Source organism: Penaeus monodon, unplaced genomic scaffold (assembly GCF_015228065.2).
Source record: "Penaeus monodon isolate SGIC_2016 unplaced genomic scaffold, NSTDA_Pmon_1 PmonScaffold_9353, whole genome shotgun sequence".
Lineage (NCBI taxonomy): Eukaryota > Metazoa > Arthropoda > Malacostraca > Decapoda > Penaeidae > Penaeus > Penaeus monodon.
Window position 1 is genome coordinate 1 of NW_023664718.1, and position 13,544 is coordinate 13,544.

Genomic DNA, 13,544 nt, shown 5'->3' on the forward strand with positions numbered 1-13,544 from the left:
AAATAAATTCCCAAATTGTTCCCGAAACGGATAAAAATTTTTTCCCCCAACCCATACAGTAAAAAATCAGTAAGGGCACACGTAATTTATATTATTATCACCACCTATAACTCTATACCGATGGCTATTCCCTGCATCAGCTTGATCATTATTGTTATGAAAAAGATAAAAATGATAACTGTAAGACAATTAAAAATCACAAATTTAAATCGAAATAGTGGTAATATTAACAATATAATTTGAAAAAAAACAAACTGTAATAATGGATAGCTATTGTATTTGTAATCCTCCCTTAAAAGGTAATTTTTGGAAAGTTAAAAATTTGGGAAAAAATTATTGAGGTGTCGGGGGAAAAAAGACTTTAAATCTTTGTAATCGGGGCCGCCCTTAAAATTTTTTATACTAATTAAAAAAAAACTGAAAAGGGATAGGAAAAATAGTAGATTCGGGGTTGTGGACTGTTATCGAGATTTTTATATGAAATTTTTCATATAAATCTCAAAATCTGCTTATCTACCCCAAAAAATTTCAAGAAATGCATACTTGTTTGCATGTTAGTAAAACAACGCAACGGTGTTTCCAGGCAGTCACCTAAAAAGCATTGACTAAATTGTTGCCCTTTATAAGCGTACGTGCAGTGTGACATGCTGGTTTTCCCCTGTATTGTGCCTTAGAAAAGTGTACGGGTAAATTTTTTTTTTAATAAAGGAAAGACTGTCCGTGTGTTTTTTTCGTGCCCTGCCTCGCCACTTGGCGTTTCCTCTCGTGGTGTTCTGGGACGCTGGGGGGCCGGGTGCCTCTTGGAGCTTTCAGTGTTCCGACCCTGGGATAGCACGCCGTCTCCCTACCTGCTTTTTGGTGGCAGAGAGACGAGGCGGTGGGCGAACAAAGGGTGCGGAGGGGTTTTTGTGATTTTTGATCTTTGAGAAGCGCCGTTTTACATGTCGTAAAAAGATGGCGCACCATGAGGGAAAGGAGGGCTATGTTTTGAGGCAGGCACGAGTGGGTGAAGCCGAGCCAGATGGACCTATCACTGCCATGCGGGCCGTATGAAGGGAGGAAATGGCACAAAGGGCAGAAGACCCGGCACAAGGGGGCCACACGGCGCACCCTCATCGGATGCAGGCGGAAGGAAGGGGGAACATTTTCTCCCGACTTTTTTAGGTGCTACAGAAAATCTTGCATCTGTAAGAGGAAACTCACAGACCCGAAAAGGGCCCCTGCAACAGCGTGAAAGTGAACTGAGGGAGGAGGTGCAGCCTTAAAGGGGCGATTTTCGGGGCCCTGAGGGGGGAATAAAAGGAAAAAAAACGGCGTCACGGTGTAATTTTTCAAGCAGAAAGCAGAGGGGTTTCTGGCAACAGATCCGGTGTCAATTTACGGGGGTCTGCCTGGGTCCGTGGCGGAAACCCCAGGGCCTGCAGCGTCGTGTCGCAGCCAGTGACGCCAAAAGGGGGGGGACCCATCAAAACCACTCCCTTGGTTATAGGGGGGGCAAACTCGACCCGGTCAACCCGCCTCGTTGCCTCCCCACCCCCTTCCTCCCCCCCCAGTGTTTTTAGTTCAGGGCCACCTTTCTCCACCCTGTACCCCCTCGCCTCCAGACATTCTGTGAAGCAAAGCCTGCGGGTACAGGGGAAGGGTGGCCCTGGGAGGCATATGTCCCCCAAATTTGAAATGCTGGCATTTTCCCAGGCAGGAGCCGGGAAAAAAAGGCCCACACTGGGTAACAGCCTAAGGGCCCCCTGTGGAAGTGTTGGGGCTCCCCGGGGCATCCCAACAGCCTTTTACACCAGTGTGGCGGAGGCTTTAAAACGCCGTTTCGGTCACCACCCCGGGGCCGAGGTATATCGGGCCCATTTGAAGAAGCGGGCTCGTGAGCGTGGTGAGACCTGTCCCGCGGCGCAGGATATGGAGGCGCTGGAAGGAGGTCATACCCTGCCTGGGGAAGAGATATTGGGGGTCCTGCCCCCCTTTCTTTGTTGCCTTTGCAGGACCAGCAGCTGAAAATCTACGTCACAGGCCACCCCGAGGACTACAGGGGGGCGCTGACGGGGCCCTTTGGTGTTCAGGCTTCCGAAGCAACCAGGGCCTAGGGCCCTGCTCACCCCGCCGTGACCTCCGGGGGGCCGGAAAGGCAAAAATGGAGAAGGGTACATTGAGGAAGGTAAACCGAAAAATTTTCCCAAAGGTTGGGTTTTGGGGAGCGGAGGAGGGCCCGACGTAGTCATGTCAGGGGGAAACGGAGAACCGTCCTCTAAACCAAGGGATTCTGATCCCTTTCCCAGCAGTGCTGAAGGACTGTTTTTGGTATTGCCCACCATCCGAGTGCATGTCCAAAGGCTAAGGAAGGTACAGGCGGAAAATCGGAAAGGGGGCCGAAACCCGCCGTCCGGGGTTCCCGGGGGCCCCCGACTTGGGTAGCTGCGTCGAACCGCACGATGAGGTGGAGGGCCAATAGATGGGAAGCCATGCCCCCCTGACAGTAGCACGGGGGCTGAGAAAACCTAGTGCGCCTGAAGGGGCCACTATGAAAACTTCCAGACGCCCACAGAGACTGTGTGGTGTCAGGGGGGCATTTGTCATTTTCAAGGGGCCATTGGGGCTCGTATTGGCTTGGGGCAGCAGGGTGCAGCGGCTGCCGGTATTTGGGCCGATCTGGCGAGCACTGTTTGCGGGGCCTTGACTACTGAGGGCAGAGAAAGGCTGTGTCGCCTTTTGGGGGAAGGGTGGGGGGCACGGTGAAATGTGCCCTTGCTTCCAGAGTTGGCTCCCAGAGGTAGTTACGGCTTTAACGACTGCCCCTTGCCCCCCGGACAGGTCTAAAATCCGGTGTCGACTGTCAGAGTGATGCGTGGATAGGGGGCCTCGGGGGACTCATTCAAAACCTGCAGCTGGCTGTGGCGTAGGGGTTTGGGCGGAGCCTTGGGGGCCGGGGGGGGTTTTAGTTACAGTTTTGGTACCAACTTCCCCAAAAGGCCAAAAGGGTCCCAGGGTGCAAAGGGGGCATTTGTGGGGAAGTGGACGTCCAGAAGTGTTGGGGACGAAGGTTGGTTTGGGTGGGGGCCGTTGCCCGACTTCCTCGAGGACTTGGCGCCCGGGCCCGCAAACCTACGGAAGCCAGACAGAGAAGATGGTCACCCCCTGTCTCATATGCAGATTTTTTTTAGAGGGGACTTGGACCTGGGCCACCAGGATTGGGGTAAGCACCCCTTTAAACCCCGGGAAGTTTTCCCCCATCAAGACCCCCCCCCCGACCTATTGCCCCAAAAACCCAGACGAAAAGAGATGCGCGCACTGTCGAGCTGCGGCACGGGGTGATTAACGGCGACGTCCTGGTCTAGCGGTAGTCCTGGTGAAGAAAAAGGAGGCCACAACGCTTCTGTGTGGACTACCGGGCGCTGAATGACTGATATAAAGGGATCATACCCATTGCCGAGAATTGATGAACACTCGATGCATTGGTGGGGGCCAGGGTTCTCCCACTCGCCCTGAAGTGGGGTTTTCACCAGGGGGAGATGGCGGAAGGGGGACAACCAAAGACCCCTTTTCCTTGGGAAAGGCCGTGGCAATTCAATCTGCCTTTTGGTCCTCTGAATCCCCTGGTTGTTTCGAGCGTCTGATGGGGGGGTTGGGGATGGCTCGGGGAAAAGGGGGTTTTTCTACATTGTGACGTCATCGTCTTCGGGACACCTTCGAGGAGGAGCGGATGGCTGGGAATACTACACGGTTGGGGAAGGCCCAAACCTCAAACTCGCCCCCCAAAATCTCGATTTTCCCAAACATGGGGGTGCCATTTCTGGGGCATGTATCAGTCAAGACGGGTGCGCACCGACCCACAGAAGATGGCGGTGGGGGAAGTGGCCCGTTCCCACCAATGTGGCGGGAAGTCAGGAGCTACCCGGGGCCCGTGCACATATACCGCCCTTTGTACAGGACTTGCCTGTGTAGCGGGCCCCTCCCACCCACTTACACGAAAAGGGGAGAGCTTCCAGTGGGGGCAGGCGGTCATCGCATTTTACAACTTGAAGAAGGGCCCTGGGGGAACACCCGGCTTGCCCCACGTAACCCGAAACTCCCTTACCTTTTGGCACTGACGCAGTGCGGAAGGGGTCGGGGCATTTTTTCCGATAAAAAACGGGAAGGAGTATGTGTGGCCTATTACGTGCCCAAATTCGCAGGCCCGACGCAACTATTGTGTGACAAAAAAGGTTGCTGGGATTGGGAGATTTTTCGAGCACTTTCACCCTACCTTACGGTGCCCATTCACCCCTCCGGACTGACCTGCTGCCCCACAATGGTGAAGTCGCTGAAAGGGAGAGAGGGTCAGCTGGCAAGATGGTTAGGGCGCCTTGAACAGTAAACTACCCAGGGCCCCCCCGCCCGGGTCTGTCCATTGCAACCCCCTGACAGCCCGAGTCGACGCCCCGTGGGGAGGGTGGTTGCCACACTGGAGCAACCAGGGCTCGATCCCGTGTGCCTCCCTCTGCAGGTGCTGGAATGCGCCACTAAAGGGGATATGATGGCGTAAGGCACAACGTGAGGACTCTGACCTTGCTTCCCCCTTTTCCGGTGGCTTTAGGCTTCAGTGGCGCCCCAGTGGGAAGCCGTGGCTGCGGAGGCCCCCCCCAAAATGCTGGTGGACCATGGGAAAAATTTCGGGGATCAAAAACGGTTTGTTAGGAAGCGCTGGGGGGGCAGTTGAGTGAAGTGGACAGTGCACGTGGGTTTGTAGTACCCAGAGCCCTGCGTGTGAGTTGCGGGAATTACATGCCGGTGTTTCCAGTGGCCACTTGGGAGAAAAAGACCCTGAGTCGCTGTCAACGCTTCTACTTGGGGGGCACGAGAAGTGGTTCTTTAGTGGGTAGACATGTGTGTGTGCATCAAAGAAGGGCCCCGCTAGAAGAACCGTCCCTGTTCAGGGGTACTGTGTGGGAGCACCCATGGAAAGGGTGGCAATAGACTTCTGGTCCGCTGCCTCTCACCCACAAGGAAAACCCATACATTGGTGATAAGGACTATTTCTCAAAGTGGCCCGAGGCTATGCACTCCCAAACCCCAGGCCCCAGACCGTGGTGGCGTGTTTTGAATGAATTCATTACCCCTTTTTTTGGGGGGGGGGCCTTTGAAAGCACTCTGACCAAGGTCCCTGAGTTTGAGTCACGAGTGTTTCCTGAGTGTTCGAGCTGTAGGGGCGCAAGACAGGACGCACCCCTCCATCCACATCCCATGGATGGTGGGGCGGTTTTTAAACCCTACCCTTGCTCAACAGTTAGCCAAAAAATTGAGGGAAAGCCGGAAGCTGGGGCGTCAAGCTGCCCGCCATGTCATGGGGTACCGGTCGGGTGGCATGAGGTAACGGCTTCACACCTCCCGGCTCATGTTTGGCCGTGAGCTCGGCACCAGTGGATTTGGCCACAGGGCGCCACCCCCCTGAACTTGCCACTGCACATCCACTATGCGTGGCACTGCAGGAGAAACCCGGCGGAGGTGCACCGACGGTGGGTGGCAACTCAAGGTAGCCGGGGCCCTGCCAGAAGGAGCCATGACCCGGGGCATGAGGGAAGTGGGGTACAAATAGGGGGACAGAGTGTGGCTGCATAACCTGCGTCAAGCGAGGCTCCGCCCCCAAGTACAGAGCCCCTGGGAGGGGGATACACGTGGTAGCGGGCCCTCTCTGATGTCACCTATCGAAATTCGCAGAGGGGAAAAAGACGTCTGTTTTCCCGTGGACCGGCTGTGGGGTTAAAGGGCCAGGAAGCATTGGGCCTGGTGAAAAAAAAAGTAACGTTAGCCCCCCGTGCGCGGTGAGGGCTGGCAGCGTTGACCGAGATGAGGACGAGCATTTTTGGACGGTGAAGGGGATGCAACAGACGTCAGTGGTGACCATGACCCGGTCTTGGGGGAGAAAAATACCCCTCTTGGGGGCCACTTCCAATCTACCGCCGCCCCCACCCCCTCCAAGCGCCCCAGCGAGAGCGAAGAAGCCCCCGCTGGATGAAAGATTTTTGTTTCTGAGAAATGTTTTCAAAATTCGGGTTTCTTTTGTTTGAAAGAAATTTGTTTGTTCCCGAGACTAATTTTATTTAAATTTTTTGAGTTTGTTTCAGGTTTGGTATGTAAGCAACGGGTCGTCTGCTTTGTAGGGGGGGAAGTGCTCGCCCCGTGGCTTTGTCTCTGTGGAAACATGTGTTAAATGAAGGGACCGGGCAACGACGCAGCTGCTGAAGCGGGGGAGCGGAGGAACAACCAAAAGACCAGTTGGGTGCTGCTCCTGGAAACCTCGTTGTGCCCTTGTGCCTGATATAAACTTTTGTTTCCCTGTTATAAGCTTATCTGCAGTGTGGGCAGCGGTTTCCCCCTGTTTGTGCCTACAGAAAAGTGCGGGGAAAATTGTGTAATAAAGGGGAAGACTGTCTCGGTGTTTATTTTGGGCCTCCTCGCCACTTGGCGTTTTCCCTCGTGGTGTTCTGGGGCACTGTGGTGCTCGTGCCTCTTGGGGCTGTTCAGTGTTCACACCCTGTGGATAGCAGCCGTCTGCCCGCCTGCCTTGTGTTTGGTGGCAGAGAGACAGGCGGTCCCGGCGTAAAAATACATTTTTAATTGTAATTTTTTTTGCTTGGAAAGAAAGAAAATTCTCCTTTGAAGTTGCACAATAGCAAAAAGAATCCTTAGTGTTTTTTCCCTGGGAATTTTTTTTGTATAATAATATTTCAAAGCGGGGGCTGTTTAGGGTGAGTCTCACCATTGCATGCGGTGGCCCCTGACTCCTGCTATTAACCCCTATGTGGGCTAACTCGAGTGCCCAATTCGTTTTTCCCCGCTTCGCCCTTATAACATTTCTTTTACAGAAAAAAAGTTCTAGATCCCTGTCACTTAGGCAATTCCTTAATGTTTTTCTTGCAATATTTCATTTGGTTTGTTTGTCAATCCGCCCACGGAAAAATTTTTACCACCAAATTTTAATTAAAACCACAATTTTTAAAGGGTACTCGTTCAATATATGTCTTTTTAAATGTTGAAACAGAAATCCCCGTTATAAATAAATATTTTTATCATTTCTCTAAAGTAATTTTTTTCACTACAATAAAAATAATTTTTAAAACATTTTCACAAACAAAAAATTTTACTTTCAACAATAGAATAAATCGCAACAATGAAGGGTAAAATTTCAACAACCCAGGTTTTTTACTTTTCTACATCAAGGTTTTTTATATTCATAAAAGCAAGTAATTTCCTACATGTTCCAAGAAATATTTTTTGACCCTATTTAAAACCTCGGTGGACTAAAATAATTAGGACCTTTTTCCCTTTTTTTTCAAAAATCTTTAGTAAATCGATCATTACCTTTATTTCTATTTTGCAATATAAGAACTGTTAAAAGTATAAAGAAAGGTAACAATTTTCATATTAAAATGCCAACGCATCTGGTGTTCCCGGGCGGTTTTCACCCACCCCAAGTACTGCCAGACCCTACTTCTTAACTTCGCTGATCGGACGAGAAGGGGTGCTTAAAAGTGGTATGATCTTGGAAAATTAAAGTCCCATAACCTTTTATCTCAGTGTCACTTCTTTCATCTTTTAAAATGAATGTAATTGGGTTTTTTGAATCCCCCTTCATTACCATTTCCTTTACTATGACGCATGTAAGAACGAAAAAAGCATACTACCCCCAAAAAAGAAAATTCTAGAAAAAATGTTCATCAACAAAGTAATTTCAAAAAAGGTTTTATTTAAAGAAAGGGTAAGGGTACCAGTTAAAGTCCCCGCTTCTCGTCCATTCAGCGAAATTAAGAATTGGGTCTGGTCAATAATTGGAATGGGTGATGCCTGGGAACACCAGATGCTCTTATTTTTTATACACGTTAATTTAAAATTATATCTTTGAGAGTTTCCGCCCCAGATAAAGCAGACACACAAATTTTATGTAAAAACCCTTTAAAACATAAACCTGCACAATAGGAAACTACAAATGAACACAAGTGACAGAAAGCTCGAAAACATGTCCACGTCACTATCTACTATTTCTCCCTATCCAAAATTTGGCTTCTTGTAATTATTATGATCATAAGATGGCAACGATTTCAATTAGTATTACGTCCTTTCTTATCATGATTGCTATCATTAATTTATCTGATTTTTAACTTACCAATCATCACCTTTAGTGGTAGGATTACAATTATAATTATTATCAGCACAACTAGCGTTTCTTTTTTTGTTCAAATTATCATTAATAATTTTACCATTATTATAGGATCATGTTTTTTATAATGAGATTAAAAAAAAATAGCTTTTTTCCCCCCCAAGCTACATACACGATATTAGTAAGGTACTTGAAGGGGTAATCCCTTTCATTACTTTTTCTCACAAATTAGATCAGAATAGTATAATGTATTTTATATTATATATATATATATATATATAATATATATATATAAAATATGTATATATATGCATATATATATGTATGTAATGATATATATGGTATATATATGATATATATATATATATATTATATATATATATATATAATATATTGTTAACGCCACCCGCCTCGCTCTCTCTGCCCCCCAACACAAGGCAGGCTAGGCAGACGGGCGTGTTATATACAGGTCGTGAAAACTGAACAGCCCAAGAGGCACCGAGCACCAAAAGCGTCCCAGAACACCACAGGGAAACGCCAAGTAGCGAGGCGGGGCACGAATAAACACAAAATGGCAGTCTTTCTTTACACAAGTTATTTACCCGTACACTTTTCTATAGGTACAATACAGGGGGGAAACCAGCATGTCACACAGCACAATACAGCTTAAAACAGGGCAACATCAGGTTTATCTCAGGTCACAAGGGCACACACGAGGTCTTCACATGAGCAACACCCAACCGCGTCTCCTGGCTTGTTCCTCTGCTCCTCCGCTCACAGCCAGCTGCGTCATGTTTGCCCAGGTCCCTCCATGTTAACACATGTTTCGCACAGAGACAAAGACCCACTGGCGTAGCACTATCCCCCCCCTATCAAGCAGACGACCCGTCTGCTCTGTCATATCTAAACCTGAAACAAACTACAGAAAATTAAATAAATCAGTTCTCAGAAACACAAAAACTTTCATCCACCCGCGGCTTTCTTCGCTCTCGCTGGGGTCTCTCTGGAGAAGGTTGTGGGCGCGGTAGATTGGCAGTGGCACCGAGGGTTATCTCCTGTCCCAAGACCTGGCTCATGGCCCACCATTGAACGTCTGCTGCATCGCCCTCACCGTCCAAATGCTCGTCCTCATCTCGGTCACGTTCCTGCCACGTCCTCATCGCCCCTACTGGGGCTAACGTCATCATCTTTTTCACCATGGCCCCCAGGAGTAGCTTCCTGGCCCATGGTAACGCCACAGCCCGTGCGCCAAGTCCTCGAGGAAGTCAGGCAAACGGCCCCACACCAACCAACTCCTCGCTCCCTGACGACTCTTCTGGACGCTCCACTTCCTCACAAGTGCCCACCTTTGCACCAGCTGGCACCTTCTGGGCCTTATCGGAGAAGTTAGCTACCAACACTGTAACTAACCCCTCCCCTGGTCCAACAAGGCTCCGCCCAAACCGCTAAGCCTCAGCCAGCTGCAGGTTTTGAATGGCTCCACGAGCCCTCTGCTCCACGCTACCTCTTGATAGTCGACACCGGATTTCTAGACTCTGTCCTGGGGGAAAAGGGTGCAGTCGCTCAACCGTAACTACCTCTGCACAGCCAACCTCTGGAAACAAGGGCACATCTTCACCGTGCACCCTCACCAGCCGCTGCACCACGCTGCCCACGCCAATACGAGCCTCCACTGGCCCCTTGAGCTGCACACAATGCCCCGTGACACCACACAGTCTCTGTGGTGCGTCTGGAAGTCGCATAGTGGCCAACATATCAGGCCGCACTAGGGTCTTCTCACCCCCAGTGTCTACTGTTGCACCATGGCTTCCCATCTACTGAGCCTCCCCCTCCCATGTGCTGGTTCGACAGAAGCTTACCCAAGTCGGGCCCGGAACGAGGATGGCTGGGTTTCTGCCCCCTTCTCAGCCTGTCCAAGTTTTCCGCCTGTACCACTTCCTTAGCCTTAGGACATTGCGCTCGGATGGTGACCATACCTGCCACAGTCCTTGCAGCACTGCTGGAAGGCATCAGAATCCGTCCGGTTGAGAGGACGTGTTCTCCGCTCCCTCTGACACTGACTACGTCTGTGCCCTACCTCTCCGCAGCCCCAACACAAGCCTTGGAAAGTTCTCGGGCTCAAACCCTTCCTCAATGCTATTTTCTCCACTTTAGCCTTCCGGCCCCGGAGGTCACGGCGGGGCTGAGCAGCTGGCCCCCAGGGGCCCCTGGTTTCCTTCGGAAGGCCTCGAACTCCAAGGCCCTCGCCAGCGCCACTGCAGGTCCTCAGGGTGTGCCTGCTTGACGAGATTTGCAGCTGCTGGTCTGTAAAACGTTAACAAAGAAATCACGGGGCCCGGACCACGATCATCTCTTCCGCACCGCAGGGTACGACCCCTTACCCGCGCCTCCACATCCTGCGCCAGCTGGGACAGTGTCTCGCCACGCTCACGAGTCCGCTTCTTCAAGTGGGGCCCCATATAACCTCGGCCTGGTGGGGGTGCCGAAACGGCGTTTCAAAGCCTCTGCCACGCTGGTGTAAGAGGCCTGTTGGGATGCCGGGAGATGCCCCAACACTTCCCCGCGGGCCCCTTAGCCCCTGTTACCAGCTGCAGGGCCCCTTTTCTTCCTGGCTCCCGCCCCTGGGCAGATACCAGCATTTCAATTGGGCAACATTTTGCCTCCCAGGGCCACCTTCCCGTCGTACTCAGCTGGCTTACCCTCACAGAATGTCTGGAGGCCCAGGGGCTACAGGGTGGAGAACGCGTGCCGTGAACTAAAAACACCTGGGGGGAGGAAGGGGGTGAGGGAGGCAACGAGGCGGGTTGACCGGGTCCGAGTTTGCAGCCACCTATACCCAAGGGAGCGGTTCCGATGGGTCCCCAGCCTTTTGCAGCGACCACTGGCTGCGACACGACGCTGCGAGGCCCGGGGGTTTCCTGCCACAGACCCCAGGAAAGACCCCAGTAAATCTGACACTCTGGCATCTGTTGCCAGAACCTCGTCTGCCTTCTCTGCTTGCAACGTTACTACCTTGTGACGCCGCCTTTCCTCCTTCCCCTTCCTCCCCCTCAGGCCTGAACCCCGCCCTTCAGAGTCTGCACCTCCTCCATCAGTTCACTCTTCCGCTGTTGCAGGCCTTTGTCGGTGTACTGCTGAGTTTCCATCTTCACAGATGCAAGATTGCTCTGTAGCACCTCAACAAGGCGGGAGAACTGTTCCTCTGCCTTCCTTGCCTGCATCTCGACGAGATGGTGTGCCTGCTCGCGTTTTCCCCCTGTGCCTGCTCTTCTGCCCTTTGTGCCCCTTTCCTCCCTCATACCGGCCAGCATGGCATGATCAGGTCCTCTGGCTCGGCTTCACCTCACTCGTGCCTGCCTCAGTCATAGGCCCCAAATATCACAAAATCCCCCTCCCGACACCAATTGTTTTCGCCCCCCCGCCTCGTCTCTCTGCCACCAACACAAGGCAGGCTAGGCAGACGGCGTGTTTTTATACAGGGTCGTGAAAAACTGAAAAAGCTCCAAGAGGCCCCCGAGCACCACAGCGTCCCAGAACACCACAGGGAAAACGCCAAGTAGCGAGGCAGGGCACGAATAAAACACAAAATGGCAGTCTTTCTTTACAAAAAGTTATTTACCCGTACACTTTTCTATAGGGACATACAGGGGGGAAACCGCATGTCACACAGGACAATACAGCTTATAACAGGGCAACATCAGGTTTATCTCAGGTCACAAGGCACACACGAGGTCTTCACTGAGCAACACCCAACCGCGTCTCCTGGCTTGTTCCTCTGCCCCCTCCGCTCACAGCCAGCTGCGTCATGTTTGCCCAGGTCCCTCCATGTTAACACATGTTTCGCACAGAGACAAAGACCCACTGGCGTAGCAATAATATATATAATATATATATATATATATATATATATATATATATATTATATTTTATATATATATATATATTGTATGTTACATATATATCGTAGTGAATGGGACTTTTAATGAGAAATAATAAATAGTTGATGTAAACGGAAATGAGAAATTGCAACTATACTCAATTTTTGTGCTAAAGCTCCATCTTATTTGCTTAATTTTCTTCATTATTCATTTATAGTCTACATCCAATTGTCTTATCCAAATGGGCCCTTTTATCTTAAATGAACTTTTATCGCTTTTTTATGATATATTGAGAAACCCAAATAATACAGCTACTACAATTTGATGTTGGTAAGAGTATAACATGACGAATGATTTGAGACGAAATTAATTGTCCTGGAATTAGATTTCCCCGCTCACCAATCCCATTTTACCACTTTTCATATACTAATTGAAACAAATGGCCTAAATTGAAGAAAGAAAAGAATGGTTGATTCCTCATAATATAGTACTAAAAAAGTATGTCTTTCAATTATATGCTTATATCTTTTTGAAACAATCGAAGTGACCTAAAGAATAATTAATACACTTTTTTTCTTTCAAGGAAATATTTAGTAAATGGCGAAATATTTATGCGATTTGATTTTTTTTCTGTAAACATCGTTTACTAATTTGATTATTAAAAACTCCCAAACATTATCACTTTACTGTACTTTACTTTAGTTATACCCCCCATTCGTTTTCTGTTTATCCTTCTTTCTCAATCTGACGGCGAGAAATTTTATTCTTTTCTTGTTTATGGAAGTATAATTTCAGTTGATTTCTATATACAAATTAAGTGGAGCTGTTAAATCTGATAAAGAAAGGTATAACATATTTAGTTAAATTATAAAATGCCAACAGCATCTGGTGTTCCCAGGCGGTCACCCATCCAGGTACCCGACCAGACCCTACGTTGCTTAACTTCGCTGATCGGACGAGAAGCGGTGCTTTCAACGTGGTAAAGATCGTTGGCATTTAAAAAGATTACCATAAAACCCAATTTATCTCAGTGCTCACGGGCTCTTTCATCATTTAAAAAGAATGTTAACTTTGGTTTTTGAATCAACCCCTTTATTGCCATTACATTCTACTTATGACGCGTATAAGAGTTCTCTTACAAATGGTCAAGTATCTTTGTTCTTCATACCTATTAAATCTGTCATACAGTTTTTTTAGATGCTACAAAATATCCGCTCCCTGTCATTTCAGTAGACCACTATTACCAAACCTATTCTTGTTTTTTTTTTTATACTTTCCAATGGTCTATATGCTTCTAGATTATTGTTTCCAAATTTAAAAGACTTCCTTCTCCATCAAAATTTTGGGAATCTCTACATCCCCTTAATGTGGCCATTTTAAAAATCTTCCTATGAAGGCATAAACCTTTGCAATGTTTATTTATCCTGAGAATGAATCTGATAATCTACCAATCTTTCCTGTAAGGAACTAATTTGAAATCCTCAGTACCGTGAACTTACTTTTTTCCCAGTAAGGGTCTCTAA

The 13,544-nt window shown here is 49.0% G+C and overlaps 1 pseudogene; it reads right to left on the minus strand.

Annotated features, from left to right (window-relative positions):
* Positions 1-12,894: 12,894 nt before the first annotated feature.
* Positions 12,895-13,015, minus strand: LOC119572056 (annotated as a pseudogene).
* Between the last annotated feature and the right edge of the window lie 529 nt (positions 13,016-13,544).